Source organism: Heterocephalus glaber, unplaced genomic scaffold, assembly GCF_053883595.1.
Source record: "Heterocephalus glaber isolate CG9 unplaced genomic scaffold, H.glaber_assembly_v1.0 deba00001463, whole genome shotgun sequence".
NCBI classification, from domain to species: Eukaryota; Metazoa; Chordata; class Mammalia; order Rodentia; family Bathyergidae; genus Heterocephalus; species Heterocephalus glaber.
Window position 1 is genome coordinate 7,159,659 of NW_028258310.1, and position 22,845 is coordinate 7,182,503.

The 22,845-nt window shown below is 36.2% G+C and overlaps 1 non-coding gene across 1 annotated transcript; it reads left to right on the forward strand.

Moving 5' to 3' along the window:
* The first annotated feature begins 7,402 nt into the window (after window positions 1–7,402).
* Window positions 7,403–7,481, forward strand: LOC147826649 (small nucleolar RNA SNORD83). The gene has a single exon (XR_015438876.1). It is a non-coding gene; the product is annotated as a small nucleolar RNA SNORD83 (small nucleolar RNA).
* Window positions 7,482–22,845: the final 15,364 nt, after the last annotated feature.

Sequence of the window (22,845 nt, forward strand, 5' to 3'; positions counted from 1 at the left end):
TTCCATTTTTGAGTCAATTTTCTTTTGTAAATTTTTTGGGAAAAATTAATTATTTTATTTAAGTTAAAATTTCTTAACTTAACCTATGATCTCTTTTGTATTTTTTTTTAATGTCTCTTCTTTCTGCACTTACCCTTTCTTATGTATTGTTTTAGATCTTTTCAGGTTTACCTGATTACTCTTGTCAGAGACTTACTGAGTGTATGAATTACAGACAGATTGCCTTTAGATATATTGTTCTCTGTTACTCCTTTTATCTACCTGATAAGCATACTTCAGAATTTTCTTTTAATAAGAATATTTAGTTGACAAACTTTCTCAAGGTTGATTTTTCTGAAAACATCTTTGGTGCTTTTTCATTCTTAGAAGATAATTGGCTTATTTTATAATTCCAGGTTGGCATTTATTTTCTCTCACACTTTGGCTATAACATTTGTTCAATAGGAAATAATATGAGGCTTTTTAATGCTTTTTCTTTTTAATTCTGGCTCTTTTGTGGGGGTCCTTTGGGCAGAAAGTCACTATATTCACTATTAAGTTTTTACATATTAGATCATGCATTGCTAATAAAGTCCAAATGGTTGCTAGTTGAGAAGCTCCTTTCCTGTTTTCTCAGGCTCTGCTGGAGCTTCCATTCCCATTACCCAGACAGCTGGAAGGAGAGGCCTGACGTTAACACTGAGGCCCAGCTTCACCAGTCCTTGCACTGATACTGCTCTGTGTACAAAGCACTGGCTCCAGCACAGCAACCAGCTTCAGGCAGTGCTGCTCAGGACAATATTTTTCCAAATACAATATCAGATTTAGGTGATGATTCCTTAAATGTGATTTAAATGTGATATATTTGCTATTTATGCAAGTTGCTTTCTTAATGTATATCACATTATAGTTATATGCCCCTACTACCTTGAGCGTTGGGATCTCCATGTAATTTTTAAATGCAAGCATTTCTTCTTTGTGTGTATTATCCGAGATGCCTGGAGTATTACCCAGTGTATCCACAGCAACTGGCAAGGGAAGTACAAGTGATGCAGCCTCAGGAGGAGGTAAGACCAAGAAACGAGTCAAATGCTCTATTCCATAGGGGGTTTGTAGAGGTGTCCTTGATTCCATCTCAAAAAAACTCTGTGTAGTGAATGCTCAGGTAAAGGGGGCCAAGGGCCAGAAAGATCTAAGTTAACTGAAAGACTTTCAGAAAAATACGTTAAATTATGTTAGTAAAATAACAGGTATTCAGAACTGTAACTGATTAAAAATATACTTTGCAAATTAATTGACATTATTGCCACAGAAATTACATGTCATTTTTCTATGGGTTCAGAAAACAATGAAAGATCTCCAAGCTGGCAGAGGCAAGATTAGAACACAGGCATCTAAGCCTCATAAGCTTAATAGCTTCCTAGTTTTGTGACCAGCATGTAAAGGTTCACATCCAACAAAAACTGTGGGAAATGTGTTTATCATTATGCATTTTGGACTAAATCTTAACTATTGAGTGTTCCATAAGTAGAATATTGATACTGCTAAGCATAGATAATTGTTAATTAACTCATCTTTTCAAATAGGCCTAAACTCTTATTAAATCCATGACAGTTATCGAACTGTTATTGAATCCATAAAATTACAAATTCATATTTATAATTTTAATTACTAAGATTTTATTTATAGAAATTTTACTTGATTTTTAAAATATGCTTAGTCATTGCTTACAGTTTTTTGCTCCCTTCATATATTTTCGTTTATGTCTTCTATTTGTTTAACTATGTTCACGATCTTTGCTCTAGTACTTGAGTGACTGAAATACCTGCTTCTCTTTAATTTGTTGCTTTTGCCTATGCTTCCTTAGGAGTCTTGTTTTCTTTGTATGTGCAACTACTTCTTGTTGGTGAAACATAAAGGGTAGTGCAGAAACATAAAGCTAGTAAAAATAAACTTTTAACAGTTCTTTGTATTTTATTTTTATGATTTGCTTCTTTTTCTTATCTGTTTATTTCAAGAAAGTCTTTGGGGTCTGAAATCCAGGTTATTCCTCCAAATAGGATTGAGTTTGGTTCAATTAAGCACGTGACCACTCTGAATTACATTTAGAGATTGTGTTATTTCAGTTTGCCTAGGTAATAAAGGTCAGGGTAAAAAAGTTCCTAATTTTCTTTTTTTTTATTAAGTCTATTGGTATATTTTAGGTATACAATATGATGACATTCATCATTGGGAACTTGTACCTTTACATGATATATCTTGGTTCTTATTTTTTCCCCATTCCCCTGCCCTCCTTCCCCCCTCTACTCCTCCCTAAGAAGTTCCTGATTTTCAACAGTGAGGTTTTTTTTCACCGCCCCCCCCACGCACCATGTTTTAGTAGTGGAGAGTTGATATTCTTTCATCTCCACCTTGAGGGAGGTACTTAACCTTGAGCAATTCACAAATTGACAGTTCAAGTTCTATAAGCAGAGAAACTCTTCTCTTGCATTACTTTTTTTTGACTGGGGGATGAGACTTGTTTCAGTATTTAACTGATATTTTATATAATGAAATATTAAATAAGTGGATTTAGAATGTATTACTGAGAAGTGCTATACATATAAAACATAAATCATGAAGACAGAAAGCCCATGAATACTGTTTTGACAAATACCAGGAATAGGCTTGTATTGATGGTGCAACCAGACTCAGTTACTGCTGGGATATGTTAGACAAAGTTCATATAGTCAAATGTTGGAGAACGTGAGCAGAACAGCAACAACTCAAAGCATTTCTAAGAATAACATTTCTAAGAATAGGCACCTAAGCAGGCTTCCAGATCTCAAAATATTCATCAAGAGTCACACAATTTCAGATGATAACATGAGTCACTCAAGTTCATATTGGAGCTTCTGGGAGCTGAGCTGTCTCCAAGTTCGTGTTAAATGCATAAAGCCAAAGCCATTTGTAGGTAGCTTAACTTGGCTGTGTGCTAGAGACCTGTCATCTTGGCCAGGTGTACCTAATCAGTCTCAGTGTTACACAATGTACAGTCTGACCACAGAGCACATTTTAGTACAGAACACACAGGCCGGGGACATAGCCCCCATCTATCACCATATTCAACCTTAGGCTGGCCAAATATGGTCTAGAGACATTTCTGAACTCAGTGCTGTGGCATGAGAACAAAGATCAGTACCTCAGGCTTCTTTGGCTGTGGTTTTTATATATAAATAACTAAAGGTTGGAAAACATAGGTCTGGTAGAAGCAGAGTTTATAAGGAGTTATGGATAGTGGGCAGAGGCTCAAAGAAAATAGATATCACAATCAGGATAATTTAAAGAGAGTTTATCTATAAAAGGGGTGTGTGGAGCTCTTTTTGGTGAAATACAAAGGATAGTGAAGAAATCTGAAGCCAGTAGAAACAAACTTTTGACAGCCCTCAAACTGAATGGACAATGTGAGGAAGACATTACTAGAATCCAGAAGAAAAGAATGTCTCAGAAAATAGCCACCTAGAGAGGAAAAGTGACTTAGAGAGGAAAAGAAACAGATGGATCTATGATAAAAATACGATTTAATAGCATTTTTAAGATCTTCATATCCAGAGGAAAATAAATAATTGGCATAGGAGTGGAAGCCATGATATCCAAATGTGCTAAATTTCCACCCACCTTTTCCTGCTGGATAAGTCCCTTGAAGTCAGAAGACATGAGAGCCCATTGATGTGACCCAGGTAAATTAGCTCCCTGAGATAATAAGCAAGGTGAGAAGAATGGAGAGTAGATTAGTGGAGGGGGGTATATTAGGTAAAAGATTTCTGACATTCAACCTAAGATTAGTTATTGACTAATAACTGCATCAATTTGTAAGTCAACTGAAATCTGCACTATTTCATCCATGTAATTATCAGTAGTTTCTACACACTCATATTAACAAGAATTATCACAATGTGCCAATCTTACTGATTTTCTTCATAGAAAATCTCTCCCTAATCTTGCCTACTTTATTCTTTTTAGATGTTATTCTGATTGTATGTCTTTAAAGCTTTCCCAAAATGTTCTCATTTTCCAGGATCTTTGCCACTGGTCTATTTATTCCTCCTCAAAATTTTTTGAACTGCCTTGGATAAAACCCATGTGGTCAGAGTATTTATTGATATTGGGTCATTCTAACTCATTTATCACTTCTGTCTTACTGGTGGTGAGCTCAGTGCAGTGGAGTATGTCTCCAGGTCAGAAGGATATTTGTTAAAGCTTTATCTTTTCCAGCAATCATATAGATAATGGCTGCATGGTGACTTTCATTGATGTGTGTAGTACACTTAGGATATCCTGTGGAAAATTCCTTTGGTATAGGATTGTCAAAACTTAGAACATTTGAATATTGAACTGAGTTGGGTTTCTTATGAAAAAATGAGAGTCTGAACATTGTCAGCAATATGATGTTGTCTAGTGGAGAGGACTATCTGAAGAGGAGGCACAAGGGAGTTCTTTTTTATCAATTATAATGATCTAGTTGATATTTTAGGTACTTTTAAACTTGTTATTTAATTAGTCATATGAACACTACAAGTCAGACAGTCTATACTAAAAGCAACATTTTAAGAATCCAGAAAAATATGATTTGATGGCATTTTAAACATCTTTACAACTAAAGTAAATATTCAATGGAACCATGAAGTCCAGTGTTCATTTGAAAAATTTATTCTAGCCATACTGCCTCTTTACTTAAAGCTCTCAATACTTGTAATAGCACTTGGCAAAAATCTAGCATCCTTGACATGTTCCCCTAAAGGTCTGAATGTCCTGGTCTTTTGGTTTCTTTAGCTTCTGTCTGCTCATTGTCTCTATTTATACTACCGCTGCTTGGATCACTCTTCTTTTTTTTTCCTTTTGTTTGGATCATTCTTATGCCTATTTATTCCTGAAAAGCTTCTTTCCTTCTTTCATCTTTCAGATTCATTGTGGCTTCTTCAAGTAAGGCATCCCTTCCCTTTCTGCCAACCTAAGGTTCCCTGATACTCTAATAGCATTCTTTACATTTCCTTCACATTCCTTACTATACTTTGTAGTTATACATTTGTCTTTTGATTGTTTCTCTCACATCTGCCTTGCTTGTCCCATGGAGGCTGTTTATTCATTATGGTATCTCTACATATGTGGCACAGGGCCACCAAGAGTGTTATGATCTTAATGTTTGTGTCCACCCTCAGCACAAATTCACTTGGTGAAACCTAATCCTCAATGACAGGGTATTTGGAGATGGGGCCTTTGGGAGGTGATTAGGTCTTGAGGGCAGAGACCTCATGGATGGGACTAGTACACTTATGAAAGTGGCTCCAGAGAGCTGCCTTGCCCCTTCTACCATGTGATGACACAGTGAGACGGCTCCCTCTGTGTGTTAGGAAGCAAGCCCTGACCAGTCCAAGAACATTCCAATATTTTTGTTTTGGACTTCTGGCCTTTATAACTGTAAGATATAAATTCCTGTTGTTTATAAGCCATTCAGCTTATGATATTTTATTATTGCAGTCTGGGTAGACCAAGACCAGGAGGTAGTCATGTTTAAAGTTAGGGGTGACACTATGCAGCAGTGACTTCACTGTAGTGCGGTAAGTATTAAAGGAGTAACATACAAAAACACTCACAAAGCAAATCAGGAAGTTCCCACATGTATGTTCAGGCCAATGAGTCCTTGGAGAAAATAATTAAATCTTTCTTTTAAGTAAATACAATAGCGAGTACAGGCTAATTGGATTGGTAATATAGGACTAAATGATGGAGAATGAACCTAAGCAGTTATTTAAAAACTCAGTGTGTAGTACGCTGGAAACCTTGAGGAACTGAGAGTTGAACCTTTTGTTCTGACACTGCTGTTAGCCATATGACTTTTGCCAAGTCATCTGCTTTCTGAAGACATGGGTAGAAGGGTTGGATTAAGTTATTTATCATGCTTTTTTTCAGCATTACTGCATATGACAATTAGAGGACAGTGCATAAAGAATGAGAGACATGTAAGTGAAAGGGGACATTTGGAAGCTTTGGCGAAAATATTTTTTACCTTAATTTAGAGTTCCTTTTCTCTCCCGATCTGTTTCTTGATCATTCTTCTTGTAGCATTGTTAGGTGGAGAAAGCCTTATGTAAGGTCAAGGTACCCAAGTTAACTTCTGTTCAGTAGGGATCTCAAGCCTTTCTGCTTATGTTAACTAGAAGACAGTTTCTGGAAGATACAGTTTAATCCACTGTGGTGTAAATTTGTAAACAATCTTTGACGTACAAGAGTCCAGATGGAATGAATATGCTTTAGTGAATACTTATACAAGACAGAAGATTCTGAAAAGCACATTTATAAACAGTCTCTGCAAACTTAGTAAATAAATGAGTTGATGTCTACATTCTGTGCATACATTTCAATCCAAGGGAACATTTCCATAATTAAGTTCTCCATAACAAATACCCTCTAAAAGAGCAGGTTATAAATGTACGTTTTAGATTCATAATGAACTGAAAACTTATCACTCTGAAACTGATATAATACTTGATATCATAATAATTGGAGCCATGTGAAGGGTTAAAATAGGGACATGCTATGATTTTCCATCTGGAAACTTTTATTTGGTGCAGACCAAACTGAGATTATAACTGGGCAGTTCTTTAATTGTGAATAAAGAAATATGTGTTGGCCCTCTCCTATTTGAAGACACTTTTGCTTTTGTTCAAACAAGTTGCATACCATGCATGACTTTTTAACGCTTACGTACAGAGCTAAATTTTCACCTATGCCAAATTTAATCTAGAAGACAAGGATTAAACATTTTTTTTGCATAAATTCTTTTGTTGGTACATTTTAGGTATACAACATAGTTACATTTATCATTGGGCGCTTGTACCTGTACATGATGTATCTTGGTTCTTAATTTTCCCCCATTACCTGTGCGCCCTTCCCCCCTCCACCCTTCCCTATTTACAAAGACTTTGTTTCCATTTTTTTCCTTTTCTCATAATTTTTCCTTTCCCTTCTTACCTTTCCCCTTCCCCCTCCCTCTTCCCCTACCCCTTTGGAACGTTTCTTCCTTTTTCAAATTATTAATTATTCATTGTAAAAGGATTAAAATTTTATCTCTAAACCTAGGTGAGGTAACACATGACTATAATTCCAGTTCTCTAGGAAACTGAAGCAGGAGGATCACAAGTTCAAGCTCATCATTTGGGCAGTTGGGTGACTTATCGGAACCTTGCCTTGAAACAAAAAAAGAAGAGCGGGGATACAGCTCAGGGCAAAGGCCTTGGGTTCAGTTCCCAGTATGGCAATAAAAAATTATCTCTAAATCTGTAATAAAGTTTAGATACTTAGATCTAATTTTTAGTACTAATTCTAGTAATTACTGACATTATTAGTTAGTAAAGGTAAGGAAATGGTAGGAAAGCAGAGTGAAACCACATGATGCTTTCATTTTGAGAAGTGAATGTTTCATGCAGTACTGGACATTCATCTATCACCCTTGACTGATGAAAACTATGAAGAAGACCAAGAAAAGTGAACTGGTTGTTGCATTGGGCTACTAACTATATAACCAACGTTTCACCTAGCACTGGGGCAAAGAGGCTTCAATTCAATTGTGACTTGAATTGTCACATTTATGGCAGAACTTTGGCCGTCTTCCTTCCAAAATTATATCTGTAGGTTTTTTTAGGGCTTATCTAAGGTTCCTCACATGTAGACCTGAACAGCCTTTTCATGACCTTATTGATATATCACCTTTTTATACATAATTCTAGAACTAAAACCTAGTATGCCTCATGGTTTTGTATATGTAAAAGAGTTTTTCAGTTTGTGGGTTACAAGGAATGAGTACACAGAGGAGGCTGTGAAAGAAAAAGATGAAGAGTGGAACCAAGGGGTATGCAACAGAAAATGTGTACTCAGTCTGATTCATAGAAAATAAAAGCTCCCCACTTTGGTAATTTCCATGAGGACAAGGATTTGGGTTTGTTTGGCTTACTACTTTACCTGCATATAAGAAGAATGCTCCACCCAAAGTAGGCTCTCAAATATTTGTTGAGCAGCAAATAATAATGTTAAGTTTGGTTAAAGTGAAACAGAGTTTTGAGCATTTGTCCCTGCCCAAGCCTATGGGTCATCCTAATTTGGGGCTGAATTTAAAGAGAATAGCAAAGATGTACTTTATTCAGTGCATTTGTTAAAGGGAAGCCTTAGACCTTCAATCCTTACCTTGATTACACATAGGAGATTTGTACTACCCTTCACTTGTGAATCATCTTGTTAACATTTCTAAGTATTGCTGGAAGTCCCAAAAGAATTCTCATATTAAAGATAATATATTTCTTTAGGGGAATTCCTTAAAGTGCAAAAGGTGTCATCTATTGATTTGTTGGTAGCTATTAGTGTTATGGTTTATGAGAAGAGTACAGAACTAATCTTAGTGTTTCTTGGTAACAATCAGCATTAACTCTGAAAGCATAGAATATTAATCCAAAATGATAATGTTTTAAAATAAATACTGTTTCTTTTGAAGGACAAACCTGAACTACTATGTGGAAAAATGAAACTGTGCTTATCATGTAGTTATCATACATTCTATAATAGTGTGTCTTGAGTTATTTTTAAGGTAAAGGATCAGAGTTTTGAAAATTTCTAATTTGTCACAGAAGACTCCTTTAAACATAATTGAAATACATTTTAAGAAAAAGAATCATATGCTTTTATCATAGTAGTGTCAAATTGCCATAAAAATTTTCTAAACATTGCTCCCAGTTTCTGCACTTTTCTTATCATGATTGGGTTGCAAACAGTTGTGAGTTGGGACAGATCTATGGAGGTACTTTGAGTAGCACAGTTCTCTAAGATCATCCTAGGTGCCACTAAAATGCAGAGATGCAAGGACACAGTCACTCTCTTCTGGACCTCTGCCACCAAACAGATCCCACACATAAAGGGAAACAAGTTGCAGTGCAAAATACAGTTAGTATCAAGAGAAATACACATTAAGCTTTACTGGTCATAAAAAGAAGGCTGAATACCACTGGGAGTGATTCATGATGGAAAAGCACCATGAAGTGGACCAATGAGATATCAGTGAGACCTTAGGTATGTGAGGTAGGGTCATGGAGTATAAGGAGAAAAAAATACATTCTAGGCTGATAAAAAAAAGTGAGACAAAGTATGAAGATGAAACATTGAGGGATGGTTCTAGAGAATTAGTTGTTTTGATTTGGGTGGGAGTATTGGGTAAGGCCTTTAGTAGGCAGTATACGCTCCTGTCTTTCCCCCAAAATTTCAGTCCTTATTCCTAGGATTCTTTTACTCTTATGACATATCATGTTACTGTACAAGGCAAGGGACTTTGCTGCTGTAATTACATTTACCAACTGACTGGTTTTAAAATTGAGAATTTATTCTGGATTTTTCCAGGTGTGTCTAATTTAGGAACATGGGCCATTAAAACCAGGCCTTCTTGGGTTTTTGGCAGAAGAAGGCAGAAGGTGAAGTCAGAGAGATTACAAGCATGAAAAGTTATCAGTGCATCTCTGCTGGCTTTGATGAAGGAGGGTCACCAACCAAAGAATTTGGAAGCTTATAGTAACTGGGAATGATTTGTGGTCAACTCAACAAGGAAACAGGACTTCAGTCTTATAATTGCATGGAACTGACTTCTGCTAATAATCTGACTGCTCCTGGAAGTGGATTTCTCCCAAAGCCTCTAGATAAGACCCAGGTCAGGTAACACCTTGATTTTGATCTTATGAGATCTGAATCAGGGTTCCCATCTGAGCCCTCTTGGATTTCTGACCTACAAAACTGTGAGATGATAAATAGATGTTTTAGTCTGCTAAATTTTTGGTAACTTGTTATGCATCAGGAGAAAACTAATACAAAGGCATCCTGGGCTTGGCTTTAAATACAGAACTAGGTACGGGTGTGAAAAGGTTAATTGTTAAGCAATTAGGGAAGTGTCTTCGGGAACGTGCAGTCCAACTCCGGCCAAGAGATGTGTTCATACAATTAACCATCTCAGTTTCTTTCCCTTCTTCTCTTCCTTGGTAGTGACCATGGGTAAAAACAGTAGTCAAAGGTAGAGAAGAAAATCTCTTTGGATTTCCCAGAAACAAATTCTCTAAAGATTATTTTTTTTCTCTTTGAGATGGAATTACTTCATTTCTGAAGATCTGTTTGAAGTTTAAGTCTGTGCTTCACATTTCTCTTGTTAGGGAATGTCTAAGAGCAATGAAAGAAAATAAAAACCGGTGCTTTGAGGGCACCGTGTGATTCAATTTGTTCCAGATTTTAGAGAGTATTATTCTACCTTCCCAGGGAAATGTAAATCCTGAACAACTATTATGGTTTTGGAAGGAGAATCATACTCAGCTGACTTTCAGACTTTAGCTTTATCCTCCCAGTGTTCTTCACTTATAGCTGCTACCAACAAGCTGGATTTCCAGGTGAATGTGCTTCTCTCTCTTGCTCAAACATGGACAAAAGCTTTTTCTTTTGTTTCTATTAGCACAATTTAGACTGGAGCTTCAAAAAAAAAAATAACCAAGGGGAAAAATGAAAAATACCCAGAAGATATAAGCAATACAGACAGTTTGACACTCAAAGCCCAGGGTCTGAGTCTCACTATAGAGTACTGTACTTTGCACTCTTTCTGGAGATGAGACATACACTTACACCTACCATTGTCAGGAATCCTCTTCATATCCCAGCTCCTTGTGGTTGCCACTATCAATGCTTGCCACTTGGATACAGTGTTATAAACATGTTAATCTTAATGAAATTAAAAGTCATTGTTTTCTGGTTATAAAAGCAGTATCTGTTTAATACGTAACATTTAAATATATTAAATTAGAAGGAAGAAAATTAAAATTCTATAATTTCATGAACTGTTTACACATATAGGCATTTTTGGGTGATCAACTCTACTCTCTTAATTACAGATTAGACAGCTTGCCCTTTCTTCTTCATTAAGACCTGGAGAATGGAGGGTCCTTCACTTCCCATGAGATCTAAGTTCTTACATTCCAAAGTGAAGAGTCCAAAATATCGTTTTGTCTTTCTGTTAAGCCTCCTATGTCTTACCAGAGGTGTGGCTTTCTCTGAGTAATGCAACATGCAAGCACATATAATTTTCTAGAATAAGGTTTAAGGCAGTTGAAGTGAAATACTTCTAGATGAGAGTATGTCTGCCAGACTTGCATTTATTTTACTTAGCTCCTATGGGCATTTGAGATTGTGATCATTATGTTAAGGAGATAATGGTAGTCTAAAATAACATAATAATTAGAGTCTACTTAGAATACAGCTTATATAAATATCTAATAGAAGAATATCCTCTTCATACAAACCCATCCCATTACACATTAGGGAGGAAATAAAAGTAATAGATCATTATAGAAGGAGAAGGCCACAAATCGAGTACAGATGGAGTTCTTATTTGGAGGCTGTGGGATGATCCTCTTATCCCTGTGCCTTAAGAATTCCCTGTCTTTGCCAAGATAGAAATCAAAGCTTTTCATGTCTCATAGGTCTGAGTTCAAATACTAAGGCAGTATAGAAGGAGTCTCACAGGAAGACACTGATGTGCACTAATGTTTTGCTGGAGATTAATTGACTTTATTGATACCTGACCTCTAAGACAATGAGGAGGCTGAAAGAAATGGCATCTAGGCTGAAAGAAAACAAGAGGTCCAGATTCCAGTGCATAGCTGAGGATTATGTCCAAGCTGAGCCTCGGAGTGAGAGACTTGAAGAGAGGAAATTAATGAATGTGATCAAGAATGCTAAACATAAATCTCACCTACTACACTCATTTGCTTGCACTCACTTCTGCTTTCTAGGCGTGTCCAATTTATTCCTTGGACAGTGGAATAAATCATTATTACACCAGCGATGAGAACTGTTCCAAAGAACCAACTGTCAGACACCGCCCAGTCCCTCCTCCAGCTCTGAAATGTGCCAGAACATTCTTGGCCTATGCTTAGATGAATAAATGGATGAGGAGAAATAAGCACTGCTAATTGGAAAATAATTTTTAAAATGTGGCCCAGGAGGCAATATTTTCATTTTTCCCAGGAGGTCATTCAAAGAAGATAGACCAGTGGATTTATCTTCCTCCTAAAAGGATGGCAGAAGAGGTGTTGTATAAAGACAAAGCTACCTGATACATCTGATACATATATATATATATATATTATATATATATATATATATATATAAAATGTCTTAATGTCTTAATTCTGGGTATTAATTAAATATTAGAAATATACAGCTGAGGTATTTTCTGTCATAGTTTAAAGTTTTCTGGATTATAGTATAAGAACATTATGTTCCCTTGGGACATCTAAAGAATTTTTTTAGTTAAACATCTTAAATAAATTATTTTGGATATTTCCTCTAAATTGGATTTGACTATTTCGAATTTTAAATTAAGAAGAATGTTTTTAGATGTTTAATTTATGTAATTCTATCTTGATTTTCCTTAGAATAAAGCTCCATGGCATATATTGTTCATATTTTTAGCTATTTTATTATTTTCATAATCATATTCAGTTTTCATATAGTATTCTAGAGTCTAAAATTAACATGGATTAAGTTTTTGTAATCTGGTATTATCTTTGTGTAATTAAATTTTTTTAGTGTTGTCAGTTTTTAAAAATTAAGCAAGTCAATTATGTTTCTCTTTTTTTTTTGTACTGGGGATCGAACTTGGGTCCTTGTGCTTATGCAGCAGGCGGCGAAACCACTGAGTTAAATCCCAGGCCAATTATGTTTCTTCAATTGAAAAACAGTAAAAACCATAAATTTTCTTTTAAAATCATCTCTACTCAGGGATTATTTTTCTAAAAAGTTATATTTTGCTGGCATTTCTTTTCATTACTATAGATTTAATATGCAATTCTAAAACTATATGTATGATACTATGTACGGCAATTTAGGATGCACTTTATAGCTAATTAAGTTATTCATTGCAAGCAATAATTCAAAATATATCATAACTCATACAGAAAACATTTAACTTAGATCTTGATTCTTTATGTTGAAAGTAATAACAATTTGGAAGGGAGAAAATTTTTAACTTGACTCTTCATGTTTACCTTTAAATGACCAGGATAAATTTAAGAGTTTAAAACTTTAAAAGTTCCAGGATAAATTTATCAGTATGTGTCGCAGATAATATAAGCAGTGAAAGAGGCTTATGTGGAAAAGGCTGCTATGTGCTTATTCAAACTCCTTCTCCCTCCAGTTCACAGTTAGACTACATATCTCTATGTTCTTTGCATTTGATATTGCAGCTGAATACTGTCTGATGAAATATGGACAAAATCAATACATACTTCTATCAGGCTTGGTCTATTAAAAATTTCTGTACCATTTCTAATTCTTAATCTCTATATCAGTTTGCTGGTCTTATGTAGAAAATCCATCAGGAGACTCTCAGATTTCAGGAACAACTGAACCACATAATGGAAAATGTTTCGGCTCCTTAATGACCCCCACCAGGAGCTAAGAATTTGACTTTGTGTGAGTGACAGGTGAACTAATATTTTGTATACCACTTGAGATTTGAGAGCTTACGGAAGTTAGTTTCTTTTTCTAAATGAATACAACCAAGAAACAAGGGTTAGAATGTCTAATAGGCAGTTTTTGAAATCTTGAATCATATTTTTTAGCAACATTACATCCAAATTAAAGAAACCAGATCTCTACAAAAGTATGTATAATCTGCAAATGAAATTGTGAAAGCTGGAAAACCTAGAAAAACAAAACATTCAAATTTCAGTAGTCAATGCAGTTTAAAAACAACAACAAAGAAGCCAGTATTACCCTAAACCAGTGTCAAGAGTCACTCAGGAAAGGATGAAAATTGGAAAAATAGTGATTAAAATAAGTAATCTTATTGTTATAGATTTGATCTGAAATGGTCTCAAACACATTTGTTTAGAAGGGGATTAGATTGTGGGGCTGTATGCCTGACTTGCTGTTAGGAAACTGGGCCTGGTTGGAAGAAGTGAGTCCCTGTGGGTGTGACCTGGAAGGGTAGATCTCCTTCTCCAGCTCCTCTCTTCTTTCTCTACTTCCTGGTCACTATGCGGTAAGCAGCTTCTCCTCTGAGGCAGCCCTTTCCACTGCGTGGTTTCCACCTTGGAGCCTGCCATCTATGGACTGAAACTTCTGAAACTGAGCTCAAATAAACTCCTGCTTCTTTATGTTGTGAGTGTTGAGTATTGTGTCTCAGTGACTAAAAAAGTGCCTAAAACATATCTTTTATAGTAGATTGTGTGCAAGGGAATGTTAACCTAAATCTGCAGTCTGTCCTCTTGTGGTTTACTGTACATATTGGCACTTAATGGAATGTCATTTGATTCTTAAATTCAGACCAAAGCAAGAGGAGTAAAGCTTGTCTTTGATGTCACATAAAGATATCAGGACATTTCTTCCCTAGATTATAAGTTCTAGATTTGAATTATTTAAAAAGGAACAAGAACTTTAAGAGAGTTGTAGAAGAAACAAAGTATGCACAAAATTAATCTATATTTTAGTTCCAATCTTTTACAGTTTTATCACCTATGCTTCAATTAGCATATTTTTGTAGTGATTTGTCTTAATTGAAAAAATATTGAATTATTTATCAGAGAAGCAAAAAGTTTTACACACATGTAATATTTAACAAAATTTTTTTCCCTGTAGTAAATTATACTAAAAATACTAAATAATTTCCGGTAGTAAATGATACTATCAAAGATTTTGTACTGGAGTGACTCAATTGTGATAATCACTTACTTGGTAGTGGCCACGTTATGTAGCTTCCTAGCAGTTAGTGTTTAACATTGTTTAGATTATTTTACAGAAGGAATTCTTAAAGTTAGTGTGTTAAGAGGAACCAGGTTAAGAGAAGACAGTCTTTATATTTTGACAGATCTCACTCCAAATGCTGGGTATAAGTTCTCTGAAACTTTATTCTCAGATAATTAGAGTGTGGCTGGGAGGTTGTTATGCCTGCTTGCTTGTGATGACCATACAGATTTCCTATTTGCTTCCTTTTTTCCTGTCCTCTTCTATTTGATTTTACAAAGCCAGTCATGGTTGAGTCTATGGGCATGGATATGCTATCTGTTGAGCTTGGCCATCCTGATAGAAATAACTGATCTTTCTCTGGAGACCTTCCTTACTTGTTGGCTACCATTCTTTTCATGAGCTGAGGTTGTGAGGATATCAAAGCTCTGCCCTGTAGCAAAGGGCATGTGCAAGATGCTTGTGTTCAGTATCTTATGGAAATACAGCTTTAAAATTTTGATTATAGAAGTCTTCCTCCCTGTACTCATCTGCAGCCTATAGCAAACTCATTGGCATATACATAAGGACTCGGGTTTAAGTAAAGCTGTGTTGAAAGGTAGATAGCAGGCACATATACAAAAGCCTATGTGTCCTCATGACTCAAGTGGGTCAGAAGTATTTGCAAGACTCTAGTTTCTCTTTGGAATTATATATTTTCTAGAAATCTCCTCAGTTTTCACTGTGAATGCACTTAGGTCTAAGTTCAGACTTGTCTTCCCACAAATGATCCTACTTTAAGCCAGTGATGAAGTTTGGAAGGCTAAATATAAGCTTAATTATAGCATAAATATTTTCTAAATAAAGCCTCATCTAAATAAAGATAGTTCTCAGTTATCTCTTCTTATCTAAAGAATTACCCCAAAACTTAGTGACTTGAAAGATCAACACTTTTATTATGTCACCCCATTTTGTGACTGTAAGTTGGACCGAAGCCTATACATGGAAAAAACTGAAGCCAAGAAAGCTGTAGGGAGGAGTGCAAGAATCCTGGGGTAGTAGATGGTTAGCCTGCTCAACTTACTGCGATCTTGTTCTTAAGAGGTGATATCTCATAATTGTTTAAGATAGTTCAACCAGGATTTTCTAGACTTTGCAACTCAAAGCATACAATTGCCATCTTTACTAAGAAAACTCAGTGCCATGGATATTGAACCTTTTTATTGTTGCAAACAGCTAACAGCAAGGTTAAGACTAGGACCTAATTTCTCTCATGTGTCTCATTTCTTTAAGTCATAATTCTTGAAGGTCCACAAGAAAAGAAACAGACTCCTTCTTTCTTAGTTTTTACAAGTGAGGAGAAGGCATTTTTTTGAGATGGAGACTCAACGGGCCTTGGCAACGATTTGCTCCTGGATCCAAGACATAAACTTACCCTTTTCTGCTGTTTAATAGAAGTGAGCACTTAATATCAAATTTCATAATATGTAAATAAATATTTCAGAATTACTTAGAATTATGAGCTGAATATTTTCACCATTACATGCATTTTTGAAACCCTATTCTTTAATTATAGCAAAATATATCAAAGCGTGTGGTGAAATAAATTAAATACTTGTCAGAGTGTAAGATTTATGTCTATATGTCTATATTATGTGCATTTATAATATGTATTTTAGGTGTGTTGTATTTGATTGAAAGAATTTTTCATATGATCCTTTCAATCAATACAGTGTCCGCTATCCACTGAACATATTGGCTTAGAGTTGCTACAGAAATGAGTTCATTAAATCTTCTGAAGAGCCCTATGAGGTAAGTATTACTGTTATTCTAATTTTAGGGAGGGGAAAAACTAAAACCTAGAGAGCTAGAGAGAGCTAGAGAGCTAGCTAGCTTTCCCCAGGCCACACAGACACTGAGGGAGAAAGCAAGTTTTGCCATGGCTGATCCTGCACCCCACCTCTGGAGTATTTTACTCAGGCATGGAACAGTGAAGAAGCCTAGTGAGGTGGGAATGGAGGGTGGGAGGTAATGGATCCTCCATCCAATGGGTCAAGAGTCAAACCTTTTAAGGGGCCTAGCGGTCAGGCAGCCGTGACCCAAATATTGACAAGGCCAGTGAAAGATCCATTTTACCACTCTTAGGCACACTCAGCTAGAGCACTGACATCTTCTGTATCTATGTGGATACATAAGGATAGGGACATAGCTATATGTATACCTCTGGAGAGACTGATGATATAAATGTACTACTTTAGGCACACTGTTCACTGGACCAGACACATGAACCAACATAAATGTGGTAAGGACTTGACCACCAGTGGGTCTGAAATGTTGACAAAGCTGACTGATGGCCTTACTAGTTTGTAACTGGACATTCTGATTATATGGGACATAAGTACTAGGAATTTCTGCTGACTTCATGCTGGCCAAATGCAAGGGTAATGTGGCCAAGAAGGAGATTGTTCAGAGGGTCATCGTCCATCTTCTACTTGCAAGTAGTACGGAATTGGGTTTATTTTCCTAAGATTCTGGTGAAACTACTTTTGACATCAGATTGGACATACAAACATCTAGTGGCCACTAAATGGCCAAGCCATTTAATTTATTGATATTAAATGAGATAGCTGACAGTAAGGTAATATTTAGGTGCATATATTTATTAAACTACTATCACTATGTATTTTTACTATTTAATCTTAGTGCATGGAATTTTGGTAGTTGCTGCTATCAAGAAATGAGTTGGGGCCAGCCAGAACCCATTCCCGTGGATGCCAGCTGCCCGCACCCCACTGGACCATGCTGTGCTGACTCTGCACAGCATCTGAATCCTCACAGCAGAGAGGCCAGGGGGAACATAAAGGTCATGGTTATGAGACCCAGAAGATAGAGCAGAAGTGAACAGCAACAGAGAGGGCCTTTCTGATGCTCCTTAATGAAAATTGAAACCCACTGGGAAAGTGAAGAAAATCTCTTCAATAAAAGCACACTGGACCATCATGGTTGGTAAATTGGTGGGATCAGCACCTCCCATAGAAACCTGGACTCACATAGCGGGGCGGACAGCTGGAACCTGCAGTAGAACCTTGCAGAGTTTAATCCTGCAGGAGGTCAGGGACCTCAACTTGGACCTTGCAGGCAGAAATTAGCCTGAATCTCAGTAGACTACAGCTGGCTTGCTGAGACTAATCAACTTAGACCTGCACACTGCTGCCCACATTGCCTACCAGGACAGCAGAGACATTCTGAGGGACAGCTTTCTTTGTTTGTTTTGTTATATATATATATATATATATATATATATATATATATATATATATATATATATGTTTCTTTTCTTTTTTTCTCTCTGTTTCCCTTCTAGCTCTATATTTCTCTCCTCTTTGTTCCTGTTCCATCCTGAATTTTTTTTCTCTCTCTCTATCCTCTTGACTATAGGAAGGTGAATACAATTTCTAGCTTTCCTATTGTAGTCAGTTTGTTCTGTACTTGTCTCTGTTCTTTCACTCTGTCTTTTCCTCCTGTCTTCAACAGAGCCTCACAATTTTTGTAATCTTCCCATGTCCTCTAGCCTCACCTCTAACCTTTCCTTCTCCCTCTATCTCTCTACGTCTCCCTCCCCAACCCCTGCTAAATCCTTATCCCAAAGGATAAATTTGCCATATTGAAGGGTTTACTTACTACAAACATACTTTGTGCTGGCCCTAGATTTTGATCTAGCTTGTGCTGTTAAAGGTGACAGATTAACTGCTACCACAAATTGACATTTTCTAAACTGTGTTTGATGCTGATTATGTCAATTGGGCTAAGGTGTTGTGATTGATCTAATCAATTGTCCTCCCTGGTATGCTGAAAATGAGATTGCCTAAGAGTCATTAGAGATTCAAAGCCTAAAAAGTCCAGATACCTGGAAGATATGTCTGAGAAGAAATCACTCCTTAGGGGCTCTAAACAACAGTAATAAAGATACTCAAAATAAGAAATATTGGAGTATCAGCCCAGGAATTAAAGCAAAAATCAGCACCAACAACAGAATTAAAAATGAGAAGACCTTGGCAGGACACAAACACAGACTTCCAGCTCACCAAAGGCGAATTCTGGGGGAAATGAGGTGGGGAAATGAGGTGGAAAAATATGATAACCAACCACCTGAACACCTTGAACTGATAGCACAGAAAGTAACCAAACAGATGAAGGAGCCTCTAGAAAAATTCAAAACAAATAATTTCCCAGATAACTACAGAGATGGTGAGCAGAGTGAAAGACATGATGAGAGACTTTAGAACAGAAACAGAAAAAAAAAATAGATGAGCTCAGGATCATGCTGGAAGCCATGAATGCCCAGCATTAGAAAGAGATGGAAACTGTGATCGCCCAACATAAGAAAAAATGGAATCCTTGAAACAGATTCAAACAGATATACAGGAGATTAAAAACTCCATTAAAAGTATTCACAGCAGATTCTCGAGCGAATGTGAAGATAAAATATCAGATATAGAAGACAGGATTGTGGTTAGTGACCATGAAAACAGATTTCTTCAAAATAGTAAGGAACCATGAGAAATCAATTCAACAGCTGCTAGATGATGCAAAGAAGAATAACATAAGACAGATAGGAGTTGATGGAAAAGCAGGATAAATACAATTGACATAAAAAAGCTGTTCCCAGAAGTAATAGTAGAAAACTTCCCAGACAGAGGTAGAGAATTTGACATACAGATAAGTGAGGCATATAGAACTCCAATTAGCTATGATAAAAAAATCTACACCTAGACATATAATAGTCAAGATCCCAGAAATGCAACAGAAGAACAAAATCCTACAAGCAGTTGGAGAAAAGAAACAAATCACCTACGAAAGAAAGCCCATCAGAATCACAGCACACTTCTCAACACAAACCCTCAAGTCAAGGACAGTTTGGAGTGAAGTATTTCAAGCCCTAAAAGAAAATAACTTCCAACCTAGACTGTTGTGTCCTGCAAAATTGTCTTTCAAAATTGATGGGGAAATTAGATACTTTTACGATGAAGAACATCTGAGAAATTTCATGAACACCAAACCAGCACTCCAAACAATTCTGAACAATACCCTAGAAAAAGACAATGAAGGTCACAACTCCATGAGGTTCAACAGAGTGAAGCCACCAGGCAAGGCAAGAAACTAAAGGGAAAGGAGGAAAAATAAAAAATAAAAGAGGCGATAACAGTAAAACATCATGACAAGGATGAGTCAATATTTATCCATTATAACCATCAATGTTAATTGCCTCAATTCACCAATCAAAAGAAATAGACTGGCAGAATGGATTAAGAAGCAAAATCCAACGATATGATGTATACAAGAAGCACACCTAATTCAAAAAGACATTCATAGACTGAAAGTAAAAGGATGGAAAACAGTTCTCTATGCTACAGGAACCCAGAAAAAAGCAGGGGTTAGGAATCTTATTTGCAGATAAAGTAGATTACAAGCCAAAACTAATTAAAGGAGACAAAGATGGTTGCTACATCCTTGTGAAGGGAATAATCCAAGAGAAAGGCATGACAATCATAAATATATATGCACTAAATATGAATGCCCCGACTATACAAAACAAATAATGGACATGGAAAACCAAATAAGCAGTAATACAATTGTAGTGGGGGAGCTCAATACCCCACTGTCACAAATAGATCATCAAGACAAAAAATCAACAACAAAATTCTAGAACTGAACCAAAGTTTTGAACAAATGGACTTAATAGATGGCTACATAGTGTTCCATCCCACAAAGGCAGAATATACATTCTTTTCAGCTGCACATGGGTCATTCTCCAGAATAGACCACATGCTAGGTCATAGGACATCTTTTAGTAAATGTAAAAGAATTGAAGTTACACCCTGTATATTATCAGACCATAGTGAAAGAAAATTGGAGAGCAATAGCATAAGAAACTTCAAAGCCCTCACAACCACATGGAAATTGAATAACACTCTCCTGAACAACCAATGGGTTACAGATGAAATTAAAGAAGAAATTAGACAGTTTCTACAAGTAAATGATAATGCCAGTACAACGTACAGGAATATATGGGACACAATGAAAGCAGTTTTTGAGGGAAATTCATAGCAGTGAATGCCCTTATTAGGAAAACAGAGAGAGCTCAAATAAACAACAAAATGCTGAACCTCAAGCTCCTAGAAAAAGAAGAGGATGACAAACCCAAATCTCATACAAAAGAGGAAATTATAAAGATCAGAGCAGAAATGAATGCAATGGAGACTAAGAGGATGATTTTTAAAAATCAATGAATCAAAGAGTTAGTTCTTTGAAAGAATTAATAAAATTGATAAACCCTTAGCCAACCCTATAAAAAAAAGGAAAGAAAATGCTCAAATCCAGGCAATTAAGAATGAAAAAGGTGAAGTCATAACAGACCCAGCAGAAATTCAGAGCATCATCAGTACCTACTCAGAGAACCTATACTCTAATAAAATTAAAAACAAAGAAGAAATGGACAGATTCCTAGATACACATGAATTGCCGAAGTTAAATGAAGAAGATATAAAAATTCTAAACACTACAATTACAATCAGTGAAATTGAAAACGTAATTAAAAATTGCCAACAAAGAAAAGCCCAGGTCCTGATGGCTTCACTGCTGAATTCTACAAGACATTTAGAGAGGAACTATTGCCACTACTCTTTAAACTCTTTAATGAAATTAAAAAGGAAGCAATACTTCCCATTTCATTCCTGGAAGCAAGTGTGACTTTTATTCCAAAACCAGGGAAAGACCCAAACCAAAAAGAGAACTATAGGCCAATCTCCCTAATGAACATAGATGCAAAAATCCTCAACAAGATACTGGCAAACAGAATGCAGAGGGTCATCAAGAAGATCATACACCCTGACCAAGTTGGATTTATCCCAGGGATGCAAGGATGGTTCAACAGACATAAATCAATAAATGTAATATACTATATTAACAGAGTCAAGGACAAAAAACATATGATCATCTCAACAGATGGAGAAAAGGCATTCGACAAAATCCAACACCCATTCATGATAAAAACTCTACAGAAAATTGGAATAGAAGGTCTTTATCTCAACCTGATTAAGGCTATCTATGAAAGACCAACAGCCAACATCATACTAAATGGTCAAAAACTGAAAACTTTCATGCTAAAATCAGGAACAAGACAAGGATGCCCACTATCACCACTCCTGTTCAATATAGTTCTGGAAACATTAGCCACAGCAATTAGAAAAGAGAAAGAAATAAAACAAATAAAGATAGGAAAGGAAGAAGTTAAACTCATTATTTGCTGATGATATGATACTTTACATAGAAGACCCAAAAAACTCAGTCAAAAGACTTCTAGACTTAATTGACAGATTCAGTAGAGTAGCCGGATACAAGGTCAACCCTCAAAAAAAATTAGCCTTCTCATACACAAATAATAGGCTCACTGAAAGAGAAATTAGGGAACAATTCTTTTCACAATAGCATCCAAAAAATGAAATATCTAGAAATCAATCCAACAAAGGAAACAAAAGGCTACTACACTGAAAACTACAGCACTCTGAAAAAAGAGATCGAAAAGGATATAAGAAAATGGAAAGACATACCTTGCTCTTGGGTAAGAAGAACCAGTATAGTGAAAATGGCCATACTTCCAAAACTACTATGTAGATTTAATGCAATGCCTGTTGAAATTCCAACAATATATTTCACAGAACTAGAGAAAACAATCCAAAAATTCATTTGGAACCAAAAGAGAACTAGAATAGCGAAAGCAATTCTAGGCACCAGAGACATGGCAGAGTGTATCACAATCCTCAACTTGAAACTATGTTACAAAGCTACTGTGATAAAACAGCATGATACTGGCAAAGAAACAGACCTGAGGATCGGGAGAATAGATTAGACTTAGAAACAACTCCAGACATACTCAGCCACATCATCTTTGACCAAGGAGCCAACCATCTTCACTGGAGGAAAGATAGCCTCTTTAATAAATGGTGTTGAAAAACTGGATTTCAACCTGCCAAAGATTAAAACTAGACCCATATCTATCACCATGCACTAAACTAAGATCAAAGTGAA